This window comes from Neodiprion lecontei, chromosome 3, assembly GCF_021901455.1.
Source record: "Neodiprion lecontei isolate iyNeoLeco1 chromosome 3, iyNeoLeco1.1, whole genome shotgun sequence".
NCBI lineage: Eukaryota > Metazoa > Arthropoda > Insecta > Hymenoptera > Diprionidae > Neodiprion > Neodiprion lecontei.
Genome location: NC_060262.1, coordinates 20,273,407 through 20,291,471, shown reverse-complemented (window position 1 = coordinate 20,291,471; position 18,065 = coordinate 20,273,407).

Genomic DNA, 18,065 nt, shown 5'->3' with positions numbered 1-18,065 from the left:
TCACATCGTATTTCCAACTTTGAAAGTAGTCGTGGAGTGCCGTTAGAGATGATTTCAATACCTTTCTCGAGATCCTACATTTTCAGTCAAATTCCGTAAATTTTTCGGCGTTTTTAGGTTTGCAGCAGTCCTGAACAATAACTCTCTTCAAGGGATGGGGAAACGAGTCCGGAGGTCGGTAGGTATATATAACAGGGTGAAACTTTACGTTCCTGAGATTCATTCCATTTTCCGGTAGAATTTTGACTGCCCAATTCCACTGTTGAGTAAGCCGAGGGATCCCATTGTTCCCATTAATACAATTCCCCGTATTTTAACCTGGTGGAAAAATATGCGAGGAGAAAAATACATTAACTCGCATTCGTATAACCTACTTTGCCCGATATTATTCCTCGGAATTCCCCGCACTAAACTGTTTTAAATATGGCCAATTTTTCTGTTCACTGTAACAATGTCCGAGGCACTAGTTTTCGCCCTACAAAACATAATCAAAAAATACCAAATTATCGGTTCGGGTTTGAGAAACGTCTCACGACCTTTTCGAATCATGTCGATAGATTTTGTCACGTTGGATCAACTAGAAACTATACATCGGCAAAATAAGAAGTTTCAGTACCATTCGGTAAAAATGCCCGACTAAAGCCGACCTTCCAAGGTCTGGAGAAACAAATATGTCATTATTTAAATAAAATGGAAACTGGACTCGAAGTCAAACCGTGCCGTGCAGTTATTTCAAAAATTCTCACTCGTTACTGAAACGGAAAATGTCCGCACATGGATCAACGAGATACCAAGAGCCCAACACTCGCGGTGTGTTTTCAGTTCGGCATAATATGACGCTCAGATCTCGTCCAGGTGAAAGAATAACGAAACTCTTGTGGAATATGAAGCAACGTACACTTGCACTGAGAAAAATTTCATTTGTTACAGTAACTAGAAAAATTTAGTTAAAACAGATTTCGTTAAAAATACTGTTCGAATATTGTTGGGATTACGAAAAACGAGGTACGCCTAAACATTTTCCGCTATCGCCGATCCTGTTTTGGTAATTGCAAAGAAAATCAGTTTGTGAGGTTTACTCCACTTTTTTAGTCAAACAAGGCTTTAACGTCAATTTATCGTTGCACAAGCATTAAATTTTCGTAACAGTTACAAGAAAAAAATAGTAACAGATACTAGACTTTCCGGTAACAGGTACAAAACTAATTTTCATTTTGTACCTAGAACTATGTTTTTCGATTGTGGTAAAAAATGAAAATAGTTAAGGACTGAGCGGTAGCCGGAATAAAAAATTTCTCTCAACTTGGGGATAATGAATCTAAGACGGCTAATTTCTTCCACTAGACAGTTACGTTGGCAACACAGAGAAACCTACAGCGCCACAGTCGGCCGAGCGCGAAACAAACTCAATCTCAGTAAGCGTAACATAACCCATGACCGTCGAATCTAACCTAAAAATACCGCGGAGATAATGAATTGTTGGATTGAGACGTCAATTCCAAGGTTAGATTCGACGGTCATGGGTTATGTTACGCTTATTGAGATTGAGTTTGTTTCGCGCTCGGCCGACTGTGGCGCTGTAGGTTTCTCAGTGTTGCCAACGTAAGTGTCTAGTGTAAAAAAAATTAGCCGTCTCAGATTCATTGTCCCCAAGTGTACCCCGCACGTCGGCACAGTGAAACCAGGGTGGGGGACGCTCGCGTGTTTCTCCGCACTGCAGCGGCGGCAACTTAACCTGCATGCGCCGTAAACCGGTTCGCGGCAAATACCCTCTTCACATCCTTCGGCTGAATGCGATTGCGGCTCCGCAGCGTCCGGCGGCGCCGTAAACAGGGTGGAAATGGAAGGTGTTAAAGGTGGAAAGAAATTGAGCCATTTCATGCTAATTGAGCCGCTTTATTGCCGTCTGGTCCGCCACGAGACTCGCGGTTTCACCTTTTGAAATACGATCCCCCGGGTGTTATTGCCCGCCAGCCACAGCCACGTTTCCGGTCAGCCCGGGCTCGGGAATAAATTTGAATCGTCAACAGCTCGTGATTGTCGCAATTCGGTTGGGGTGAAATAATGATGTATCAGAGAATGTGCAGGAAACTGAGAGATCGAGTTGTTGTTTTTTTTTACAAGAGGCAATTAGTGAGTTAATTGAGAAGACGGTCGGTTATCGGAAGTCAAAGTTTTCTAGAAGCATCTTTAGTCAGAAATAGAATAATTGTCAAGCTTCCAGCTGCCATATTGCCAAACAATTTTTCATGCAATTTGAACTCCACTGGTCTTCTCTCGTAATAGTTAGGTGTTAGTTTCATGTTAGATTCTGACAACTTGTAATATTTCAAAAGAAACTTATCTAGCGCAAAGTATCGGAATGGAAAAAATTTCTTTATCCCGTCCCGTTCCTGAAGATTTCATGGTTAAAGGTTTAAAGTATAAAATTTGTCGTCGTTTTGTATGACATTGACTCTCTACATTTTTACTTCCCTGCTATCAAGTTCTGTCTTTCATTAATGTAAACTTGCAAACTCCCACATCCAAGTCGGGTTATTTCCGTGATGCGCCCCATAAGAACCCCTATTTATCGATAAATAAGGGTACATGCCTATAATTAGGGATCCCTGTTGGGCACGAAAATAAGGTAGAATCTCTCTCACAAACTTTTACGACACTGTTTCTAATTCCACAGATTTCGCCTTTTAATTGCCATTAAAGGCGGATTAGCGCAGTGATTCCAATTCCCACGTTTGGTTAAAATTCGTTCACCCCACATCCCGAGTTGCGTTCGTATTTTTTTCGCGACCGTATTTCCCCCCCCCCCCCCCCCCCCCTGGAAGGGTGGAGAAAAGCACGGCTCTTGGGCGGCCCACTTCCGGTCGGAAGTCAATTGGGGCTGCCAAGAACTCGACGACTCGTCATCGTCATCCGGATCGCTGAATGTGTAAACGCTTGGTTCAAAGGGGCGACGCCTCTCGAGTCAGGGCGTCTTGACTTCCCTTTGATTTCACGCGGTGTGGCCAATTGACACCTGGCAGAATCAAGTCGGCATTTTAAGCGGGAGCTTTTGAGCGTGCGAAAGAATGGATGGAAGGGTGGAGGTTCGGAGAATGCGTGCAGCGTTCATTTCGCCATGCGGAATTATTAAATACGTTAGGGCGGCCGTTTTCGGCGTTTAGGTTAGGTTATTCCGAGCTCTTTATCTCGCGAGTCCCCCCAAGGAAGAGGTTTTATTGCCCTGTTACTCTTCGCCGAATTTTCAAACTTCGTACGTCGACGTCGTCCTTACCGCGTTACGGCCCTAACGGGATAAAATTTGCCGCGCCAGCTCCCGTCTCGCGCAAATTCAAATTACATTTAACGAATAGGCCCTGCAACGCGAGTCATTTTTCCATCCCCTTTACCGCCCCGTAAACAAACGACGAGCTTTATGAACGGGGAAAGGAGGAGACTCACCTCGCTGCTTGTCTTCCTGCCCTATGACAACTTGATGTGTGCACGCACTTACACCGACCTCGCTGTACGAACAACTGTATAACCGGCGACTTTGTAACGCGTTAAGGATGTTCAATCATCCTCACCCTTCTTCAGCCACGTATACATATATCCTCGAACTTATATCGTACTCTAGGAATTATATCGATAAGCTTCGCTTTCAGTTTCTAATCTCAGATTGATCTGAATTCTTTTTCATTTTCTTTTTCTTTTTGAAGCACTTTTATCAACGTAAAACTACATCCCAAAGTATTTTTTCTCTGTTTCTCAAACCTATTGTTCTCTACTGATGAATTATCCAGAATATCAGAGTATCATTACCAGTTGTCGACGTATATTTTTTTTTTTTTATCAAAGATGAATCGGTCCAAGATTGAGAAAGTTGCGGTAACATTAAATGTTCGTTTTTATGCAAAGTTTGCGAAAACCATTTGTTCGAAATTGGCTTATTCGAATTCATTCCGAATCAATCGTTACATACGTGGTGGTGATTCTGTCTCATTTCCACACAAAATACCGTAAGAAATGTATTCAGAAAATTTCTAAACATTTTTTTAACCGTCTTCTTATTTCTTCTTGACTTTCTACTCAGATCGTAAGGCTAATACGATTTAAATTCGTAGCAAAATGATGAAGAAGATGGGGAATATGGATGGTTATACATACTCAGAAATCATTCAGAATAATTATGAGACGCACAGGATTTTGAGACTTTGAAGATTTGATCAAACTTGATTCATTTCGAATTCGGATTTCATGGGGAATTCAAAGTCCGTAGCGGATTTCATTGAACCGCATGGGATTATATTTATGGGACCTTACGGGGCTTCACATACTTCATCAAAGGTATGGATTAGATAGTTCCGACCTGAGCTTAAGAATTTGAAACTCCATTGCATCTCTGCGATTCTCCGACAGTGAAGAACGTTTTTAAAACCAAGTAAGAATCCAGGAATCCGATTGAAGACAAGAATGGCGAATTGAATCGGAAATATATTCTAAATACTTCAGGCATTCACCGAGTGCATTGAATTCGATCCACGAATTCCGTAGGTAGAAAAAAAAAAAACCAAGAGTACTTTTGCGCTCGTCAAAAAATAGCCCAATTGACATTTGATGGAAGAGCTTTTCAAAATGTATGAAATATGGTGGATTCTGTCGTGGGTATAACTTGAGACGCATCTGCGGGTTGGTATAATCGTTTAAAAATGAAAATACAAAGTGTGCAATATTGTGGTTAAATGTAAATAAGCTCCTTGAACGGGGTAGAGGAATGTTGAAGTTGGATTTAATTACCATCTCTAATGCATAATACATTCGGGTGAACCTGGGCATCAGATATTGCGCTATGGTGGCGAAAAATATTCCGTGCTATCCCGTTGCATAAACATGGCGTAATGAGTCCTGTATTCGGGGCGTATCGGGTGTGGGCTTTGAAAAAAAATGTGACGAAGCAAAAATGAAAATAAGAACAAAAAGGTTCGAAGGCTGCGGCTTAAGTCGAACAAATCAGGTAAAATTGATTGAAATTGTTTTTATTGAAAGAAAAGATATTGTTTAAGATCACGAAATTTCAAGGCGGTGGCAACATTTTTACGCCCGATCTTTAAGTCAACTTTAAGCGGATGATATGCGGGAAACTTCGAAGATAAGTAACGATTTTTGATCCGATTCCGAGATTTAAAATGCCTAAAATTATTTGCCATATTTTAAATGTATACTGACTTTACTCGAAACGCCGTTTTCAACACTTTTCACGTGATAACTCGAAAGCTTTTGTACGTTGTTACAGACAATGTCGTAATGTTGTGAAAAGTGTCCCAAGGAGTTCTATCGCAAAATGAATTAAAGTTTGGAAGAAGATGAAAATTAAGTACACGATAAATGACGTAAAATATGTTTAAATAATACTTTGGCCCGAAGGCACCTTCGATCAACAAAAATATTACCAACCAATATTCATCTGTTCAGCTACCCGTGTTTCAATTTTCATCTTTTTCTAATCGTAAATTGACATTTCGATAGAATCCCTTACCATTTGCAGACCGTTCTGCAAATTCGAAAGCTATAAATGAGGGTAAAACAACTGTCTTTGATGGTTGAAAACCGTACAAGCGATACGCGTTCGATATTGAAAAACCGAAGCAACACATCATGATTTTTCAAAGTTATTAATTTGAGTGAACTGATTTCTTCGTCATCATTTCCGGCCAGGAATTGTTTCCCCCTGTGAAAAAGAGATCAATTAAACAAAACTCATCTCGACCATCATACATCACAGTTAAAATTTTTGAATCCAATGTTTGTATTACACTAACTTTTCCACGGAATACACGCCAGCTGACAAGTGATGGACGAAAAGCAACGGATTGAAAAAAAAAAACAAATCATGATAAAAGCATTTGCTTCGCCTTTCGTATCGTACCTACTATAAACGAACACCCCATAGTATTATGGGGTTACATCCGGTTGTAGGGTCAAAAAACAGGTACATCTTTGATATTTTTATACAAGCAAAGTAAGGGGTAGATTTATATGATCATACCGTTATTATGGTAATGTTTTGGTTGAAAAAAACACGCTCAAGATTTACAACCGTCATTCCGAATCTCTGGAGTTCTTACAGGATCAAACGGTGATCGTTGTAGCGGCGAAGCGCCGTATCTGAAACGAGAAATTTAAAGCGTGTCTTAACAAAGAAGAGAATAGTTGTGGTGCGTTGATCGGGGTTTGGAAAATTTGAAAAAATGCGAAAAGTATGATGATTTGGACGTAGAATCGTAGAATTTTTTTTTTTTATCGAAAATCGCTTCGTGTTCTACGTGTCATCATAAAATGGTAAATTTGAACGAAAATTCCGATTGACGTACCACGCGAAATCAAAAAAGGAACGTGTATGCAAAGTTTGAAGACGATCCATCGAACGGTGTTTGAATTAGAAGGCCCATCGCACCGGATAATGTAGTTAGAGATAAATACGTTTAAAAATTTGACCTTGGTTCAAAGACCAATTTTGTATCAGATGGAATGGAAATTTCTCTTGATCTTAATCGGCAATTCCTGGGACATATGGAAAGCCTTCTGCCGCATTCGCAGCTTTCTTACCGGCTGATGTTTCTAGTCTTGAACTTGGCTCTATTGAAGCGAACACGATTGCGTTATTTCACTCCAGTGCTTATATCTGTTTCAATTTTTGGAAATTAGACATCGGTTTTAGGCCAAAATTTTCTTGAATGAATGTATAAAAAAGATCATGACAGATTCTTAAAGGAAATTTAATGTTCTACAAAAAAGATCTCTTAATATTTTTGCCTCAATTTAATTTTTCAAAAGTTATTCTCAATTAAAATTGAAGAAAAAATTGAATTTAATTGAGAATAACTTTTGAAAAATTAAATTGAGGCAAAAATATTAAGAGATCTTTTTTGTAGAACATTAAATTTCCTTTAAGAATCTGTCATGATCTTTTTTATACATTCATTGATTCGTGAGTCACGAAATTCCAAATTAAAAAAGTCAAATCGAGAAATTATATCAATTTATTAAGCTTAATTACTCGGAAACGGCTTGTCTGACAAAAATCTATAATCAGACCTTTTTTGTAGGGAATTTAATTTTATAAGGGGATGAGTGAACATAAATTTTTTCACCTCAATATTTTGACAGTTCTGATGTAAAACATCAAATTATTACTAAAAATCAAAAATAGCGATGATAGACCTCTTAAAGTTAATATTAAGGGCTTAAAATTTCATGAAATTTTTTTTTTGCCATACTGAATGATATTCTCAATATATTTTACAAAAAAAAAAAATAGTCAATTTTCTTGGCCCAGTCTAATACTTAATATACTTAAACTCGTAGCCTGTCGAGTTCCAAATTTATTGTAACAAAATAAAAAATCTCTTCAGATAAACAGTCTTATGGTACTTACACCCAAGAATGTTTAAATGAAAATCGTTCGTATCTGACCTAACCTAACCCCACCTCCATCTCTAAGAGTTTAGTCAGCGTTTGCATTTAAGTGTGTGACCTTATTCCGGCTCGGCTTACAAATATCGTTATTAGAGTTGTCCCCAAAGAAAATTTTTTTCTTTTTTCTCAAGTGCTATTGTCTCAAAACCTTCTTTTAGGTATAAAAAAAAATTCCCTCCAAAGCGCAGCTTGATATCTCAATTCTCCACTAAGCTCAATGAATTTTTATTCTCCCATTTAAATAACACGTAAAAAATTTTTGTAGGAAATTTAATTTTCTACAAAAAAGTCTTGAATTATTTTTTTCGTAATCCTAACGGATAAAAGTTATTAAGCTTCAAATACTTGCTACTTGGTAAATTTGAAGGAAGATCGTTTCAAAGCAACTTTTTGAAGCTATTGACGTTATTTAATATAGATAATTTATTTAATTTTTATAAATTTGAAATAATTTTTTTTTGATGAGTGCACGTATTTATTTCAAAATTTATTTCGTAGTTTCACCGGATAAAAACGAAAAAAAAAAAACTTTTTACGTGCTATTTAAATGGGAGAATAAAAATTCATTGAGCTTAGTGGAGAATTGAGATATCGAACTGCGCTTCGGAGGGAATTTTTTTTATACCTAAAAGATGGTTTTCAAATGATAAGCAGAAAATTTGTTTTTGTGGACCACTCTAATCGTTATGTATGCAAAACTATTGATCTGATTGGAACGAAATATGGCCTAAAACCTGACCAGACTTTGTAACTATTCACAGAAAAAAAAGCATGAAAATCAGTTCAGTACACTGAGAAAAATTTTTAGTTCCGATTACCGCTTAGTCCTCAATTATTTTCATTTTTTGTCATGGTCGAAAAATATAGTTCTAAGTACGAAATGAGAATTAGTTTTGTGGCTGTTACCAGAAAATCTGGTAACTGTTACTATTCTTTCTCATTACGATCGCCGTTACTATATTTTCTTGAAACAGTTGCGAAAATTTAACGCTTGTGCAACGATAAATTGACGTTAAAGCCTTGTTTAACAAACTGATTTTGCATCGCAATTACCAAAAAAGGATCGATAATAGCGCAAAATGGTTACGCGTACCTCGTTTTTCGTAATCCATTTTACTGAATTCTTCTAGTTACTTCTAGTGATTGAAATTTTTCCCAGTGTAGTTCTGGAGTTATAAGCGTAGAGGAAACATACGTCAGAATCAAGCCTTTGAGTTTTACGCGCGTTGATGAGAAGACACAGCGATTCTCACTGACATGCCCGCGTGCAAATTTGTTCTCATCATTCGCGAGACCGCAAAATCGATACCCTTCCTGAAAGTTCGTTCGACGGAGGCGAAGGAGGGTGCTGGTCGTGATGATGCCCCCAATGTTACCACCGGGGCCCATGAACCCAGTTCGCGTGGTGAGCCCCTCGTTTTAACCAGCGATTCAATTATATTTCATTACATAAATGTGCCGTCGACAAAGTCGAGCCAGCTGCGAGAGTACCGAGATACAATTAATTACTCAATCTCAGCACGAAATAACTCAATACGACCGAGGCGATACGACTCTCCGTCTTTTTCTGACATTCATGATAATTTCGTGAAAATCCGAGTTTCGAAATCACTTGGAATTCAAATGTCTAACCGTGATTCAATCAGGTTCTAGAAACATTATCACCTAATTTGAAAATTCGTGATCGTTTCACAGTCTCCTATTGTCCATGTGGCTGCTTTCCAACGAAATTCAACCTTGCTAAATAAATTTGATCACAATCCGTCAGGTGCACTGAGAAAAAATTCATTTGTTATGGTAACTAGAAAAATTCAGTAAAACAGGTATCGTGAAAAAAAACTGTTTGAATATTGTTGGTATTACGAAAAACGAGGTACGCGTAATCATTTTGCGCTATCGTCGATCCTTTTTTAAAATCAGTTTGTGAGGTTAACTGTACTTTTTCAGTTAAACAAGGCTTTAACGTCAATTTATTGTCGCACAAGCATTACATTTTCGCAACAGTTACAAGAAAATATAGCAACAGTGATCGCAAGGAGAACGAATAGTAACGGAAACTAGACTTTCTGGTAACAGCTAGAAAACTAATTTTCATTTTCTACCTAGAACTATATTTTTCGATTGTGGTAAAAGATGAAAATAGTTGCAGACTGAGCGGTAACCGGAACTAAAAATTTCTCTCAGTTTAATTCTGGAGATAATAACTGTCAAAGTTGACGAAAGAACACAATTTCCATTTTGTTCCTCTCCACCCCATTTTTGCGATATCTGTAACTGAATAATTACACGAATCGAGTTCAAATTTGAATTCCTATCTCGACCTCTGTCGTTTTGAAAACGAATCGGAACCCATATTCAGAAGATAAGAACTGATAATAAACAAGGTCACTACAAATTTATCTTACGGTTCGACTTTCCCCTATCATTTAAAAGGGAAAGCTTCGAGATCCAAGAGCGACCTTTTGAATTTAGATTTCTGAGATATCTTTTCGCGAAGATTCATTTTACACTGTTACCAAAAAAAAAATAAAAAAAAATTACCATGCAAGAGGAATTCAAAAGTTTCCTTTCCTCCAAACGAAACACCCTCGTGTGCATTTATAATATTTAACAAGGTACCGAAAACCCCACGACAAGAGTGCAAATTCCAGTCAAAGTGTTTCGGATCGTTTGCCAAACTTTCAATAGCGCCTGATTAAGATGAAATAAGTTTGTTTTCCAGGCACGCGAGTTTGCGGCTGGGTCAGAACGTTTGACTCTCGCACGGTTCACCGAGGTATTTTAACGAGCCGAGGGCTGGGTGTGCCGTATAACTTCGTCCTGGTGAATAATTATACTCCACGTACACACCTGCAATCGTGCTTCGCAGGTTCCTCGCCCAGGATACGTTTATGTTTGTACCTTGTACGTACGTAGAAACAAGCTTTGAGCCAGCTCTTTCCTGCCAGATTGCAAGAGTCTGCGTGGACTGAGGTTAACTGAGTTAACTTACGAACGATGAGAAGCTTCTGATTTTAACACACCCAAACACACTAACGCATGCATAACTCTACCTGTTTTCCTTTAATTTTTCCTTCTTTTCAAAGTTCTCGAGACTTTGCGAGCGGGGCTTGGAATATGACGAGAGGAGAGGGAAAAAAGTAATGATTGGAAAATTGTTCGATCTAGGTCGAACGCTATTAAAGGGGCAATTACCGGTAGACTGCTGAAGAAGTGAGTCAATTTTTGGAATTTATACTTTGGCGACCAATTAATCAATTAGATTGGTCTTTGTTTTGTTTTCTTTAGATGCTTGGAGATGGAGCTTCATTCACATGATTTTTCAATCGGCATCAATTAATGGCAAATCCTGTCACCGGCCAAAATGACTATAACAATGTTTTCTATGAATCGATTCTGATATATAAAATGCAAATAAAGCTGCATCTAAATACACCTGAAAAAAATTATCGTTGAAGTAGGGCTTTTCTCATGCCGGAAGCCCCGGTTCATAAATCGTTGAAAAATTATATTCTCATTTCAAGAATAGCGAGAGTCGACTATAAGAAAGTTCACAAAAGTCACACGTGTATTACCATTGTCCGTATAAATTGGGGCGATGAGGAAAAATCTGAAACAACTAAGGACTTGCTTTTGAATTATTTAAAGTTGATTTGGGGGGTGGACTGGGAAAAAATTCTCAATTCCTTACGTTAAAACCATCCTAGTCCGTTTGATGGTTATCGTTCCCAGAGTAAATCACAAGAAATCATTCGATACGATAATTCATGCACGTATAAGAATATTGTATTTAAGTTTCAAATGAATTTTCATTCTACTTCACAAGATATGTTATAGATACTTCTAGTAATTCCAGAATGGACGTGAAATTTTCAGGAGAAAACAAAAGAAGCGTAATAGTACCAGCAAATAATTATTTATACATAAGAAATGTGAAAACCAATATTCAAAATATACGAGACCGTTACCATATGTGGAAAATTCCTGATTCAGATGTAAGACTCATTTTAATACGTTTTCCTCTTATCGTGCGCAAAGTTCGATTTTGCGCACTCATTTGCGTTCGCAAAGTGCCACTACGTATGTAGATGAGATGATTTTTTGAAAGAAATCATATAAATTGCAAACGGAATTCTGGTTGCAATGATATAATTTCTGCAACCAAACCACAATGATTGATTTAAAAATCGATCATTTGTCCTCAAAGTGTGAATATTTTATTCCTTATTCAGCTACAATAATTTTATTTCGAGTCGTATTACGCGTGATTCAGGCATAATTTTTTCCGAAAGTTGTTTCTCCGATTTGCCGCGAACGGGAAACCCACACTGAGAAAAATTTCATTTGTTATAATAATTAGAAAAATGCAACAAAATAGGTATCGTTAAAAAAAACTGTTTGAATATTGTTAGAATTACGAGACACGTGGTGCACGTAACTATTTCGCGCTATTGACGATACTTTTTTTGGTAACTACAACGCAAGATCAGTTTTGTATCTAGAACTGTATTTTTCGATTGTGGTAAAAAATGAAAATAGAAGGACTGAGCGATAACTGTACCTAAAAATTTCGACACTGCAGAGTACGGGTGCTTTTTTGCAGAGGGGAATTTCCGAAACGACTGCATACAAGCGGAGAGAAGAAGATGGCGCGCAATCCACGGCTTCCGAACCCGTATATTCAGCGGTGAGAGCAGTAACTAACAATTCCTAGTTGCGGCCCCGCCGCTATATTTTCGTCAGCTCATTCCCGGGGGCACTCTGGAACCACCAATTTATTACCCGTCCTCTTTCCGCCTTTCCCTCTTCCCGCTTCCACGAGAAACCTTCGAGGCTGCGAATCCTCTCCTTCCGTTCCTCGGTTGTAGGTACATACCTGCGGCCACCTCATCCACCTTCACCTCCGACTCGCTGCAGCGACGTGATGCGGCGTATTTTCAAATCGCACGCTCGAATCCACCCTCCACTCAATTCCGCTCACCTCCTCTCCACGCACCGTTGGAGAATCCTGATTTCAGATCTGACGTGAAAGCCCGTTCAACTTGTACTTCAGCTGCAGTCTTGAGCTGGGGAAATTTCGAGCTTGTCTGTTTCGCAAACCCTTTTTCACGAAATTATTTAACAGCGGTGATGCGCGTCAAGAGCCATTTTTTTACTGAAAGAAAGAAAAATAAAAATGGCGTAGGTATAAAGCCTTTGTTAATCGACCATAAAATGTCTAAGGTAATACTTCGTTTATCCGGATGCTGAACTGTAATCAATCGATAGCTTGGAATTAAGTTTTATTTCTGCCAAAAATAGAACTCTTCACTATAGTTAACTATCCAAACTTCTCTATTTCTGACGCACACGTATAGTTGGAAAAAGTATAAATATTGCAACATTTTTATCGTAGACTTAGGCCGAGTCGAAAAGTCCACACTTTTAATTTTTTAAACGTTATGCGGTGCAGCGAGTTTTTGGGATTATGGGAAATACTTTCATGATACACTTCAAGCTCGGTCGGAATCAGTAGAAAATTCCAATCACTGAAGCATTTTCTTATACACATTTACATCGCAGAACTGCAAGTTTCGAAATAATGAATTTTTTATTTGAACTGATACTTAATTCCGTGACAGTATTCTTTTTTCTTTTTATTGACAATCAGGGCTTTCAAAAAGGCAATTAGCCGTTCGCCTTTCTTTCAGTCATGCACTCGAAAACTTAAGGAAATGTTTTGATGAAATTGAAAAAAGATTATATCCCATTTTCGTTTTGAAATACGATTATGTCGTATGGATAAAGTGTGAGAAAATCTTTTACATCTCTCCAAGTAGTGTAAAGTCTTTGTAAATTTTCTGACATCTGTCGATATTCTTTGGAATCTTTCTCAAACTTTAAGAATCATTCAAAATTGTGTAGAAATTATGTGGAGTATTGTTTTGAATAAACGTAAATTTTTTACAGTACTGTAAAGTTTTTAAAAAACTTTCAACTTACTTCGAAATTCTTCTGAAACGAAAGGATGTGTGAAGTTTATACATCAAACCTCATTCTATGGATAAAATCGTGAATAATCTAACGTAGACAAACATTGTTGTTTGTGATTAACCCGTCGAGTCATAATTAAAATGGCGTTACATAATTGATATGATCCTGACTAGTCCAAAGTTAGAAAAAGATCCTCGACTTATTGTTGGTAGACGCATCGCCTGTTGGAATTTAAAAAAATGTCATCATCTACGAACAGTAACGAGACGTTGGAAAGTGGAACTGGAAAGTATAAATTTTCTTCAAAATTCTGGTCTCTGTTGAAATATAACCCTCGCTCTTTGAATTACAATGACACATATTCGTGCTGCGTGGGCTACATCATGTGCTGTATAAATGTGAATTTATTGAGCACGCATCGTCGCCCGGGGCTTGAAAATCCCCGTCGTAAATACACCCCCTCGCCTAGTCGATCCTTTGTAGACCATATTGTTACTTTTTTTTTCTCTTCTTCTTTCTACTCGCATTGTTGAGGTCAAGCGTGATATCGAGGGGCCGGCTTTGATCGTCGTAAACCAAATTATTATCCTTACGATTTCGTGTCAATTGTAATTCTGAAACGATAGTCGTTCTCCTACGTGCGGAGAATCGCGGTAATTGCTCCTTAGTCCTTGTTCAAGGTGGTGTACTCCTTGCATGTGTGTGAAACGTATTAATACGAGGTTAACTGGATCGAGAGGTTTCCGAGGGAATAGAGAAATGTTGTTAATTTATTTTTGCACGTTCTATATTATACAGAACCTTGCTCATGTCTGGCAAAATATCAACGATGAGTTAAATCGTTCAATCTCTTTTTCTCAAATTGTGACAACAGTTGAAACAGGAAGAAAAATAATCAATAGCTTTTCCCTGAACTATCGAACTACGAAATGAATTAAATCGTCGCCGTTAATTTGCCTTCACACCGAACACCGGAATTGTGTGAGCATATTCAACCGCTTGAAATTAGCTTAGCAAGTCTAAGCCTACACGGCTTCAATTAATAAAGAAGCCAGGCTCAGTGGTAGAACGAGTCGTATAATACCGTCAACGATATTGGATAATAAAAAGAATGATCTCAAGTAAGGCACAAGGATATATAAATCATACGGCTCGCGACCCGACTTCTTTCAGCGTTCGAATTCACTTTGAATTCTTTCACGTCGATACCTCTGATTCTCCTTCTACCGGCGCGCACGAATATCCCGTGTATCTGAGTTTTCACAAAAGGAAAATCGAGCTCTTTCCAACACTCCAGTACCTCTTATGTCAAAGTTGAAGCGAGTGCAGCAGAGGCTTGAGTATCGACTGAAATCACCTCGGAGGATGGGCGACGAGTCGTAATTAGCGACGCTTCAATCGTTCTAAGCACCGCAGAGGTGAGAGAGAGAGAGAGAGGGAGAGAGAGGGGGAGAGAGAGAGAGAGCGCCGGCTTATCCCGCACTCTGTACAGTCTGCAGTTCTCTGTCTCAAAATGTCCTCCCCCCCCCCTCTGAGACTACCGAATTTTGCAGATGAGACCACACTCGGCTTTGGCGTGGAGCAACAATTATCAACCTCATAAATTATTTACCGCTTGTTAGCCACACTTCTACGCCCCGCCTCAACTTCCGCCTGCAGCACAATGCGGCACTTTCCTTGCGACTCCGAATTACTACAAGACGGGCTTCGATAACGGTGGTAGTAATTTTCCGCGGAGGGAAATTTAAAACGAGTTCGGGATAATCGTTTGTCTAACTTTTAAGTGGTCTGAGTTACATGATAATTTTTCCCGCGTATGCGGTTGTCCTTAACCCTTTAGCTGACACACCGGGACGTTAAAGACCTCAACCACTAAAATGCATATCACGAGTGTGCTGCTGGATATTTTAATTTGCAAAAATTACCGGAGAGTCTTTCAACTTTTATTTAAAAGATTGTACGGATATTTTGAGAGAAAAAATAATAAATATGACGAGAAAAAAAAAAAAAAATTGAAAACTCGGAATACAAATCAATAGAGTTGAAAATTTACTTCCAGGACATGTCTTTCTTCTACACGAATCTAAATTTTGAGTAATATCGTTGTTTGAAGTATTTTTTTTATTGCAAAAAAAGTTTGAGAAAAAAAAAGCAAAAACTTATGCTCTATTCTTTAAATACCTTTAAGTAATGCAATTTTCATATTGTCTGGTTTTTTTTTGGGATGTAAATTTGAAACTTTCATCGATTGCGGATGAAAACTGTGACCTCCAGCATGTATACAGTCTGATGGTAACCTCCGATGGGTGGCAGCTGATATTTTCCATATTTTCCGAGGAAATACTTAAAAAATATGACGATATTTATTTGAATATGTGGTTCAAATGTTCTCAAAGTTTCAATGAATTATACCGCATTCTTTTCTTACAAAAGAAATTCATGAAAATTAGTAGAAAAGCGTAGTCTCAAACCTATTTCCCCCCTTAATAACAACTGGATCAACATCTTTATCAAGCATTTATCAGGGCAGGTTAAAGCACTACCTGATCAGACCCGGCATAAGATTGTTCAGAATTAGTTAGTTTTATATTATACATGCAAATCGAAAGCTTCCAAAAATGCGGTCCTTGGTTGTTTCGACTAATGTTCCTAGTTCATCGATCACTCTGTCGTCGAATAGCTTAGTACTGGTTTCATAGTGTTAAAATATCAACAGGGTCAGTCTAATTATCAACTGAACAAGTTTCTACTGAATAACAACAGTGACTTTTGATCCCAGTGCAGCGTTCGATATCCGCAAATGAAGGAATGACTGTAAAATCAGAGTTGAACGGGAGAAGAAATAGCGGGAAGATGTTGTCAGCGCGAATATAATTACGTTTCCGACGATTTAACGGAGTTGGAATATTACCTTTAATTGAAATTGCTTTCTTTTCCTCAAACCAGCGCAACCGCGAACCGGCAGTATTTCGTAACAGAGTGAAGCCGCACTCGATGGGCAGCACCGTAAAAATTGCGAATGCGAATCGATTAAAAGGGTAATTATAAAAAATCGTAGCTAAACTGAAAGTGGGCATCGCGTAGCAAAATCATGTCCACGTTTCGAAAGGCCTCAAATTCGTGAAAAAATTAAAATTTTTTCTTTTCCCTTCTTCAAATTATAAGTATATGTGTTGTGACCTAGCTTTGTCTACGGTTGCAATAGAATGAATTGGCACCCGCGATTGTTCCCAAATCAGATGTCAACGTCGCAAATAATTTTGTTGGTGGTACAAGAAGAAAACAAAAAAAAAAAAACAAAACCACGTCACAGTATCTTTCAGCAAGTTAATCAATTATTATTGACATAGAATTCGGGGTCAGAATACAATTTTCTCTGTTATTTTTATAACTTGTTGTACCTATCAAGTTGTAAAAATTCGACGAATTCCTTTTACGATTTCTCAGAAATACGTTGATCAACTTTTTAACAGTGAGCAGATTGATTTTAATACTAATATTTTTATCATATCTTTATCGCGGGAGAAAATAAAACGGTTTCGATGTAGAATTTGTAGAAAAATTGAATAGTGTATCTATCGAGGTATCTGGTACTACACGATAAAAAGCCAGAGTATCTGTCGTCTCTGATGTTTCTATAAACCTTGGGTCTAAAATTTTTTCAAACTCTCGACGAAAAAGCATTCAAAAAATTGCAGCATATAAATTTTCGCACAATTGTCGATATTTCGTTTTTTCCCAAAAGATTCAGTGTCTGGTCTATGTTTGATATGAGGGTTGGGGTCGGATGAATCAGTCAAAGGACCAAACTGAGCCTGCGGGAAGAAAAGATATATTGGAAAGATAATCATAACGACTGAAGTAAAATAAGAAAATTAATGGAAATTGGAAGAGTAACCGTGGTGTTATAACGTAGCGTGAGTAGCTCTGTATTGGAAGAATCTGAAAGGTAAAGAAACAGTATTAGTTCGTTGTTGATTGAGCAGGTTTGTCTAAAAATGTAGGCACATGTTGGTTATTTTCAAAGGTGAGTAGATAACATATCCAGACTTCAAGGAAGTAGTACACATAATGCGTTTTACGATTGCAAACGAACGAGTCGGTTATAGAAAATAGCGCGAACTAGGCGCTGCGGACGAGATTGCACGAACTTGGTGCAATCAAGTACAGTGCATGAATTAAATGCTCTCGAAGAGGTTGCACGAACTAGATGCCTGAACGGACAATGCACGAACTCGGTGCGGTAAAGTAAAAGAGGGTACTCATCGTCAACCTGTGATTGAACCGACACATGTGGTCTTGTGACACTCAAATCTGATGTCGACTCGGCGGTGGTCGGACTAGAAGTGAGCGTCGCTCCGCGGTGGCGCTTTTATAAGAAGTGGTTGCTCGTATCATGGAGCGTTCGGCAGTCGTTCGGTGACGTCAAAATTCTGGGAATAGCGACTGACAGATTATCTGCTCCCTTGCCGAATTATACTCTTAGGTGATCATTCGCTCATTGTAGGCGGAAGTGAATTCGATAGCGTAAATTCGTATGTATAGAAATTTATTAGTTTAATCATAATAGAAGAAAACATGTAACTGTAAGCTTACTGAACGGTCTAAAATTTTCGCAGTCTTGAAAACTTTCCTCT